This window comes from Pollicipes pollicipes, unplaced genomic scaffold, assembly GCF_011947565.3.
Source record: "Pollicipes pollicipes isolate AB1234 unplaced genomic scaffold, Ppol_2.1 Scaffold_7231;HRSCAF=8579_pilon_pilon_pilon, whole genome shotgun sequence".
Taxonomy (NCBI): domain Eukaryota; kingdom Metazoa; phylum Arthropoda; class Thecostraca; order Pollicipedomorpha; family Pollicipedidae; genus Pollicipes; species Pollicipes pollicipes.
Window position 1 is genome coordinate 38,578,827 of NW_023597034.1, and position 10,873 is coordinate 38,589,699.

Sequence of the window (10,873 nt, forward strand, 5' to 3'; positions counted from 1 at the left end):
CAGGTCACTGTTGCGATGCACATTTCACGCAAACCAGGAGGTCATTTGGATTGGCGAGCAGTGCAATAAGTCATCATGAGCATCATCCCAACTCGGGCTTACAAACCGAAGTGCTTTCAGACCCCATTTTGTTAAGACAGCCCGTCGTTTGGCTACACCTATGAATAATGACGGGAGTTAATAGAGTCTGACAAGAGCGTATCATTCTGGACGCGCCGTTCGCTCCAGCTTACCTGGTTTTGTCCCGATGCAGCCCCTCCCTCAGGAGGGACGAGGCCTATCCGTCCAACATTACGACGCCCTGTGGTAAAGGAAAGCCGTGTTACTAACGACTTCAGGGTCAGACACGGTGTAGTACGTGGTTCGTGGCTCCATGAAACATCATGACCACACGTCAAACGTATTCGTTGTGGCACAACGGCTGTGAATACTGTAAAAATGCTGGACAGTGCGGTGAAAACTAAGGGGTTCTTTCAGGTGTGAGCTTTTTTTGGGAGCGGTTAGTGTTTTCGTTCTAGTGGTGAGCGCTGCCTGGAGATAAACGCATCTTCTGTTTGGAGTTACACACGATATGACAGGAAGGCATGACTATAGACAGGTAATGTGCCATGCTCCACATCTGCCTTCACGGGTGCGCTAGCTCAGGATGGTGCTTTGCACAAATGAATGTTAGCGAGCATCGGTCCCAGCCTACCCCTGGCACTGGCCAGACCAGCGGTCTGTATCCCGGTCTTCCACCGCACTGGTGGCCTGTGAACCACCCCTCCGACGGGACCGGCGGCCCGACGGACGTCCCAACGGCGTGGGGGCACCCGTGGCCTCGTGTCGCGGCATGCGACTTGGCCCCGTCCGTCTCGCGGAATGGCCGGCCGCCATTTTTAGCCGAGCTGACAAACGACACTGGCCTCTGGCCGAACATCGGCGAAATCTGCTGCCCTCCCGTCGAACGGGACGGGGTGTGAAAACGAACTGGAGTACCGGGTGCCAGTGGCCAATTAGAGAACGGTAAAGATGCGAGAGATATATCGCTGCATATATGTGCCAATGGCACGGGCATTTCTTATTTCTAATGAGGCGGGCCGGTCTCGTGCTTCTTTTTATCCATTCATCACTGATATTTACGGCGGCAATCAAGTTACAGACGTGCCTGACCCTCCACATTTTCTGACCTTCTTTGACCCACTTAAACTTTGGCAAGCCTCCATGCACATGCCTGTACTACCCAGCCGATGGGAGAAGCTAATGGATGTTCGAAACCGAAATGCGCACATGGTCCTATGGTACATGCATATCCACCGAAAGCATGTTCTTACTCATCTATGCATTCGAGCCATTTTGGTCAACCAATGACATTAGCTTATATAGACAGTATCCCCAGTATGGAACGGGACCACGAGGTGGTCCTAAGGGCACCAGGAGGCCAATACGACGAGAGCCAAAAGATTATCAAGCAGACCCAATGCGCCAAAGCAGGTCCTGTATACGATAACGGACTTCTAACAATTGGTTGAAAGGCCTGATATGAAAGCAAGGCCTCGAGGAATCCTTGTCTCCAGCGTGGCCGGCAAGCTGCAAAATGGAACGACATACATCAAAGGGCTTCGAAGGACCAAAAAAGGCTGGGAAAAACAGCGGATTTCTGGGACGGCCGAGAGCCATCTTAGCAGACAGAGGCTTGAGAAAGTCAGCAGGCATAGTGGCATGGGCCTTTCGAAAGCTGGTCAAGATAGCCCTTGAAGAAAACCGCCCGGGGCGCAATGACTTGGTCGTGGGCGTACCTGGTAGGCCTGGGTTCGATTATCGTCTGGCGCTCTGGCTCCTGGGTGCTTATATGATCAATGTTATCGCTGACGCTTCACCTGAGGCTTTCACGACAACGTGCACCGTGCAGCCTTCATAAGAAGCAAACTGCATGAGAGCCGAGATGGTACGGATGCCATTATGAAGGGCTCTGTGTGGCATACAAGACCCTATAATTACCAGGCTGCTATAACTGAGCAGCATGGTGTAATGCAACCATCGGCCTCCTCTAGCAAGTCTTGGATTCAAAGATCGCTCCAGGGCCATCGGCAGTAACCGGAGATCAGGCAGGTGCCCATTAGAAAGTTGGGGATCCCTGGCGATCTGAGGGCCAATAGACGGAAAGGACGCCCTGAAGACGGCGACGGGGCACGATCAATGCTCCTCGATCATATCAGCCCTGAGATGTGGAAGATAATCGTGATAGTTCCAATTGACTTTGGACGTCAGTTTGCAGGGCATCAGCATAGCACTGCAACTGAAGTGGTCCTTCCGGTGGTTTTTGTATACAACTTGGCAAAACGCTTTCGGGCATTGTCTCTCTTGTCGGCGCGCTCAATTGTTCGTCCATGGTGACCCTAATATTATGTGGTCTCCATCTAGATTCTAACGTTCTGAGCACGTTCCAATATTGTTATGCGTCAATCGCTAACGTGTGCCACTGCTGCCAGACGCTGACTGACTTACGAACTGATTGACAGAAGTCAACCGGACTTACCAATAAGATCAGGACACGAACACAAATGAAATAAACAGTATACACGGTTCCAAAACTGCACATCCGAGAACGGCGTGTTTTACCGAAGGTCCTATAGGCAAACAAATGTCTTAGGCAAAGACGTTCGCCGATAAATGTCGCCTCGTTGTACCGAAAACCGACAGCCCAACATGACAGACATACGCGAAAACGTGGTGTCGCAAATGTGGCAGCTGTCATAACATTTGCTATAAACATCAGCCTAATTCCGACATGCTATCATTCAGAGGCGCTCGTTCTTCCATCTTTGCCGCAAAGAAATGTTACGTCGATTCACACCAGTGATATCAGATGACAAATTGCTAAAAGGGCCTGGCCATCGCCAGGGCCATTTCCGTCACAGTTCTGAACACCATTTAATGGATCACTGAGTGTCAAGAGCAACTCTGACTCCATTTTCTCCATCCCGCTCACGAAAAATAGGTTGGCAGTGGTAATTTCTACGCCGTTTTTAGAGATCCGGCAAAGAAGGTGGAATCATGATGGCACAAACAAAATAGTCTGCCTCGCCATTCAATCCTCTTGCCTGGACAAAACACCACTGCGGACATCACCACCCCGCTGAATAAACACGCTTATCATCGGTGACCACTCCAGGGCCGCCACATGCAGTGTACTCACATGGTGATGAGATCAGTCTGGGGTTAAGAGTCCACGCAGCACGCGGCCGACGAGCGGCCTCCCGGGGGCGACTGGCGCCGGCGTGATCCAAATGCCCGCCGGAGCCACGACGGAAATAGCTGCCGACGACACACAGGCGGGACAGACGGAGCGCGTCTCCCACGGGTCACAGAGTCCCCTCACCGGCGACACTGTCCCCCTCATCGATCACAGTGTCCCCCAGCGGTCGCGTGTCCCTCCATCGGAAGTAGTGTCCCCATCGGTCGCGTGTCCCCGCACGGGTCATAGTGTCCCCTAACGGTCGACTGTCCCTCCATCGGAAGCAGTGTCCCCCACCGGCCACAATCTCCCCATACCGGTCACAGTATTTCGCACCGGTCACAGCATCCCAACACCGGTCACAGTATTCTCCACTGATCAGTGTCCATCACGGTTCACAGTGTCCCCACACCGGTCACAGCATCCCCATCGGTCGCAGAATTCCCCGCCGGTCACAGTATCCCCCACCGGTCAGTGTCCCCACTGGTCACAGTGTCCCCACACCGGTCACAGCATCCCCATCGGTCGCAGAATTCCCCGCCGGTCACAGTATCCCCCACCGGTCAGTGACCCCACTGGTCACAGTGTCCCCACTGGTCGCAGTGTCCCCACTGGTCGCAGTGTCCTCACCGATCACAATATCCCCAACCGGTCACGGTGTGCCCACCGGTCACAGTTTCCCCCCACCGGACACAGTACCCCCAACCGGTCACAGTGTCCCCGAACGGTCAAGGTGTCCCCCAACGGTCACGGTATCCCCAACCGATCACAGCGTCCTCACCGGTCACAGTGCCCCTCACCGGCCACAGCATTCCCAAACGGTCACAGTGTACCCAACCGGTCACAGTATCCCCAACAGGTCACAGATCCCCCACCGGTCACCGGGTATTTTCTCGGCACAATGAACACATGTCTGCAATGATTGCTAGACCTGATACGACGTGACGAAGGCGACTTCAGGACACAGGACAACCGAAGCAGCTTGTTCCTATTTTTATCGATACATGTGAGTTGACTTGCTCCTGACTGAAACACACCGGTGGATTCTGAGCGTAACCGAACAGATGTGGATCCACGAAACCTATACAGTTGCCTTTTTGCAACTGTTGTGCATGCTACATGTTCGTTTTGAATGTATGCCACGTCGGGTCACTGACCTGAGATGGACGTCGGAGAACGCTTGTAAAACGTTGGAAACTTCGCAAAGTTTATGAATGCTTAATGGAATGATTGTTCACTTTCGTCCTGGTCTGATGTGCTAGCATACATACAACGTTTCGCCAGTGTGTTATCCGGCCGTTGTCGGGTGTTAGTGAGTCCTGAGAAACACGGCATAGTGTTTGAGTTTCAGCTATATACGGGTCACGACCTGGATTCTCCGTTCGGAATTGCTGAGATTCGAGCGATTTGCCCTCCGATTTCGAGTCAAGCGCCGTATCAACTGAGCTAATCGTGGGAAAGAATGCAAAATGACGTGATATGAAATGAAGGGAGAAGGATTGGCTTGACGTAATATGGCCTGGCGCGTGCCAATAACCTATCATGACATGCATTTATTGTATTTCACGTACCAAGCCAAAGTAAAAACGCAAATATTTGAAAGGGAATGTTTCTTGTTTTAAGATAGTAAAGCAAGCATCAGGTATGACGAAATAAGCTTGCTCATAACTATTGGTGTTCTTCTAGGTGGGTAAGACTGCTCTAGACAACACAATGTCATTGTTCGTTAACTATGGTCCTCAGTATGTCATTGATTACTTCATCGTGCATTGCGCAACATTGATTCATAGTCAATTGACGGCCAGTATTTCTGATAATCGTGCTCACAAACGCCAGATGTGAACAACTAAACAGTTATGTTTTTATTAGCCTTGATCACCATATGGCTAATGGAGTGTCAGGATTTGCATGACGCTAGTGTGGCGTCATGGAAGCTTGGGTGACATTGAATTAGTCTCCCCGAAATAACCGGCACATCTGCGCGGGCGTGTACCTCAGAAACTAAAGGGGCTTATGTTCTAAAAAGGGCAAGGCTGTGAGCTGCTACTTAATGACCTGCAAGATGCCTATGTCAGTTCAAAACCCCATGCAGATGCGGAACACTCCCTTTACGACGCGTTCGGGTGGCCGGTTGAATGCCCTCGCTCGAATAGGGGTTGATTTCTGATGTCTTAAATGCTATGAGAGCTGAAGACATCACATTCACAGGGTTGGCTGATTTCCATGTGAACTCACTTATTTCAAATTGTGAGGTCCCTCTGTCGTGACCTTCGGATAAAACTCAATATTGGTATATAGAGTGGCCCCAGGCCTCGTCGTGCAACCGCCTTGAACCTAGATTCCTGTTCCAAGCAAAAAGTCGCTGGTGTTCATTCTAGGTCAGTGGCCTCGTTTGGGATTAAGAGGGTCATATCTACCTAGAACCTGTGAGGCTGTTTTGAGTTTCGACTTTCAATAAACTTTGAGTATTACGCTAGGTGGTATATTCCTAAAAATGAAGGGTTGATCTGGGTCATTTTATGTCAGTGTCCTACTCTGACCTTTCAGAACTCCATGAGAGATATCTGTTGTGGTCTCTGTCATTAATAAATTCGAAATGAGCATTAAAACCTGTATAATAAAGCAAGCTCTCCAACAAAAAAGAAGGTTGGGTTTGACACCGGTCTTTTGGACACCGACACCGGACACAAGCCCCTTCATACTGCACCCTAGTTTAATGGGGTTTGTTGCAATCCTAAATTAAATTATTTGATTGCCTGAGAAACTGTCTCAGATATGGATGGATTCGTCTACACTCCATTGTCGCATCAGACTGAGTGGCTTCCAAGAAATGGCCTTTGCTGACAGCCATGGTCTTACTTTGATCTCTCATTGGTCAGCAGCTTTACTAGATGCAGTCAATTTGCTTTTACGCCAAAATATTTGCTATTGAATCGTCTGCAGCTGTACGATGTTTGGTGCGGCTACTCTGCACCGTTCGAGGATTACTTTGCAAAAATCTGTGAGAGGTCAAATTAGCCGCTACCCGGTAGCGTGATAAGGTATATTGGCATGCCGGAGGAAATGTGCAAAAAAACTAAGCGAGGCGTAATTGCGTTCCTTGATGGCCACAATATCGTCGAAAATTTCAAACATATCATTTAAGCCCCTTGCGACAAAAAACCTGGAAATCAACTGATCTCGCATATCTTTCCTACCTTGCCCTTCTATGGCACTTCTCATTCAGATCTCTGGATCTCGTAATCCCCCGAAGCCAGAAGCTTCGTTCACCCATCCGGAGCCGCGCCAAAAGCTGATTGTTGTTGTAATTCAATGAAGAGAGAACATTTCGTCCCGAGCGGAGCAAGGCTCCAATCTGCGCCAAGGTTGTAGATAAGCTGATGTGGTTTGTTGTAATTCGTCGTGAATTGGTAAAAGAGAGAACATTCCTGCTATCTCCTCTCGCTTCTCTCTCTCTGCCTCTCCGTCTCTCTGCTCCCCTCTCGTCTCTCTCTCTCTCTCTCTCTCTCTCTCTCTCTCTCTCTCTCTCTCTCTCTCTCTCTCTCTCTCTCTCTCTATTGCTCCTCTCTCTCGCTCTTCTCTCTCATCTCTCTCTCTCTCTCCTCTCTCTTCTCTTCTCTCTCTCTCTCTCTCTCTCTTCTCTCTTCTCTCTTTTTTCCCTTCTTCCGATAAATATTCCTACTTCTTGATGCGGAGGCCATCTTGGCATCTTCATTATGATGATTTTGCCGGTCATGCAGATGATATGCAATCAGGATTGCGGCGGTGTGGCGATTTGCCAGAGCAGACCGCAAGCCCCCCGCCAGCGTCTCGTCCACCCTGTAATACCGCTTACATGCATGTAATGGCTGCTAGGATTTTGAATCAAACAGACTGTGGCGTTCCTTGAATGAGGCTGCAATGTTGAGCCCACCGATGAAACTCGCCGATAAGGCATCCAGCCAAATACAACCACACGATGAGACGTGAGGAAGCTCGTGAGCTGCGAGCCGCAGTCTGCGAAACCCGCATGCCCAGCGGCCTCCGCGTGGCCGGCGCCGGTCGTGCGTTGTCGCCGGCGTCGGCCGCGTGCGCGCGGCTCGACGGCTCCGCGTCGCCGGCCCCCGCGCCGGGCCGGGCCGGGGACGGCGGCGGCCGCGGCCGGCACCGGGCTATACTTAGCCCGGCGGTGGCCCGGTCGGCCGTGTCCCAGCGGACGACCTCTGCCAAGGCGCGTCCCGCTCGTGCCAGCGCGCTGCTCGGGGGACGGTCACCCAGTGTCCGAGTGAGCATGTGGCCGCTGTCCGGCGCGAGGCCTTCCATGCGCGAGGGGCGGGCAACTGACATCCGTCAACGTACGGATGAGGTATCGGACGTCTTCGTTTGTTGTGGTTTTGCTGTCGAACAGGCGGTGAACTGGCTATTCTTATCACTGACTGAATCCGGTAAATCGGCACTTTTTCGACCCTGGTTTGTAGTTTGCTGCCACACGGTAAGTCAATGCACCGCATCACTCGGCATAACACAGCTACCGCCCAGCCAACACTTAAGTACCTAAATGCCTCTTGCTATGGTTAGTGGTCAGTCAGGTATGGCCAGCGGTCAGTCAGCCATGGTCAGTAGGCATTATTTAGTCCATGAGGGGAACAAAGCGGAGCCTAGGAAACCTTGTCTGCCAATCTATTGACAGGCAGGCTTCATCGCAGTAAGGGCCCTGTTTTAAAATTTGGGGATCTTTCAGGGTCGGGATTCCGTCGTCAATGCTCGAGCGTCCGCTTTTTGACGTTTTAGAATCTGCGAGGGAGTCTTAAACTGTCAAGGCATACTGGGGGGGGGGGGGGGGGAAAGCGTCCCCCGCCAATTCCAGGGACAGGAGGGCATGACCCAAAAAGGTGACCAGAGGGTTTGGGGGCACAAATGCCCTAGCCTTCTGGTCGTCGCATTGAACGCCTTGAGGCTGTCATGAAGCTTCCATGAGGCCCCCATGAGGCTGTGTTGGCGCGCGTGCGTCGTAGGCCTGGGCACCGCCAAAATGCGCCGCACGCGAACCTGTCCGATACGCGGCGCCTTATCTGGGATCACCTAACTCGACGAGGTCAGGCTTCGATCACGTGGGAATGGTGCGCACTTTTTGGAGTAGCGCGACGCGCAGACCTGCGCAATTCGTCCGCTCGGGGGCAAACAGCTCTGAGCTACCCCTGTTGTGCCTACTGCCCAGTGCCGGGCTGGTCCCGTGCATGCGCTACGTAAATAGCATGAAAATTATGACAAGACGTTTGCGAGGTGAGGTTGTATCGCTGTGTTTTTGCTGGAGCCTACGTGAGCAGCCGCTCCAAAAGCTGGCCGCAGAGCCTGCTGCCCTTGCTTCATTTTGCTGAATTCCGGAAACCGCCGCATACCGTCCGCGGTGCGACTGGTGCATCGTATACGTGGCACACAGGGCCACTATGAAATACATACACTGAAATACATGCACGCACATGATGCACATAAATACATGCATCGTATGCGTGATGCACAGGGCCACTATGAAATGCGTACACTGAAATACATACACATTCACGATGCACATAAATACATGCATCGTATGCGTGGTACACAGGGTCACTATGAAATACATGCACTGAAATACATACACATACACGATGCACATAAATACATGCATCGTATGCGTGAAATGCGTGGCCACCGCAAAGTAGATACGCTCCTTCGACGTATATTTGCGACTGAAATTCTGCGTCTTCCAGGCGGAGCGACCTGACGGCCCGTGCCAAGCATCGCTTTCCCATCAGTGTCCCATTATTTTTGTTTCAATACAGCCACAGTAATATTGATTACACGTTTAACAGGAACAGCTAGGTGAAATATCATATTGACTAGTTTTGAAATGCTGATGCTTTCAAAAATACACAACCACTTATGGCATAACGGTTTCAGCCCACATCTTAGAACTCATGTTGATGCCACCAATACTTCATCGTTCATATCGGTACTTAGTTAAAAATGCAATATCACAATAAATGCAACAAATGAATCCTTGCTATTTATCGATAGACGAACGTAAAATGTGCCTTTAAATCAAAAGGTCAAAACCAACACCGATTCTGGACTCCGGCAGCCTTGATGCCGGCTCGTGCCAGGTGGCGCAGTATGTGCTGGAGGGGGGGGGGGGAGGGGAGGCGTTACGTGGGTAAGGATGAAGTGGCGAGTGAAGAAATCAGGGTGGATGACGAGTATGAGGCAATCCCCATGCTTCAAAGCTGTTTGATCTGTGCCGCGAGCCACTTTTGGTAGCTAGCCCACATCTTTGTGGTGTGTTGCTAACTAGCTGACCAAAATCCATATTGATGGCGGGTACTATATTAGATAAATTGGTAAGCTTTCCTCACCGGAATATTCGACCCAATTTGAGGCTGGAAATAATTCACCATTTGCAATTCGGCCTTCTTATCGCACGGGCTTATATGCCATACTGAATCACGTGCGGTGCAATATTTCGAGCCATCCCGCGCGTACCACGCAGTCGTCACGCGAGTTCTGTGTTGGTCCAGCATGCAAATACGCGGTCTTTTAGATTACTCTTCAGTGGATGTATGAGCACTTGTTTGGACGCTGCTGCCGATGTTGCCTCTGAATCCCCGCATGGTTGGACGGGGTACTGACTGTTGGCTCTGACCCCGACTCTGAGCCCCTGTCGGTCCCTTTCCGAAGTCTAGGCGGGACCACCTATAGATGTCGCTAGCAGGACGTACCCGGACTTGCCTTCGTATATAGAGGGCGCTGCAGTAGCACCTGCTTACCTTCCTATTCTTCAGGATGTACACAATTCAGGGATGCGCACTGACAGATGCTGACTTAAGAAACAGAGATTTTGAGAATCGTCCGGCAAGGTTTAGTTCGTTGTTATTGTGTTCAGACACATAAAACAGCATTCATCGTGATGTACTTTCGCGGTTGTAGATTTGCTGCGTCTGTGAAGGCTGTAGGTTTAAGCACGTTTCTTATAAACAAAGCAAATTGAGTTAAAATGCCGAGTAAATTTATTTCCCGAGAATTTTGATTGAAGGCATTGGTAAAAGTTAAAGAATGTCGTTCTGAGCCCGATTTTGAGTCCTTATATCTCGAGTTTGAGCCTAAGTCCGAAGTCCGCCTAGTCACAACACATTTGTCTCAAATCTAGTCCAATCATCTTCACGGCTCATGCGCCTGGGTCATAACCCGATTCCTTAGAAAGTGGGTGTGAGACAGGGTCCGACTGAAAGATGCTGTAATGTTCTTTCATAGAGTAGCTATGTAAGGTTGCTGGAGGCCACCTCGTACTTTTGACTTTGGATGCCATTTTACTTACGAGTTTCATGCACCGCATTCTCAAACAGCGATATTCTCACTCTCAACCCTATTATTACGCCGGTGGATTTCACCTGAACCCTATGCGGAAGACGTGTAGACCCCGCGGGATCTCGGAGTCTGGCGGGCCGATTTCATCCCCCGCAGCTTTAACTGACTGGCGAAACGCGAGCTCTCTTAAAAAAAGCTGTTGATAGTGAGAGCAACAACCGGAGGTAAGCAACGGTGTGTAATAACGCATGTTAAGCGTTATATAATATAATGAGCTCATGCCCCCCTATAGCACATTTGGCTTTAACTCACATAGGCATTTTCGGGCCAGTGGCGAAC

The 10,873-nt window shown here is 50.7% G+C and overlaps 1 protein-coding gene across 1 annotated transcript in view; it reads right to left on the reverse strand.

The window, feature by feature from the left end:
* The window catches only part of LOC119110083 (RING finger protein nhl-1), a 19,463-nt gene extending 16,217 nt beyond the window's left edge, over window positions 1-3,246 (reverse strand). Inside the window, exons 1-2 of the mRNA XM_037233824.1 lie at window positions 3,179-3,246; window positions 234-301 (exon numbers count right to left, since the gene is read on the reverse strand). The gene's annotated coding sequence lies outside the window, so the exon portion shown is untranslated. The remainder of the gene's footprint in view (window positions 1-233; window positions 302-3,178) is intronic.
* Window positions 3,247-10,873: the final 7,627 nt, after the last annotated feature.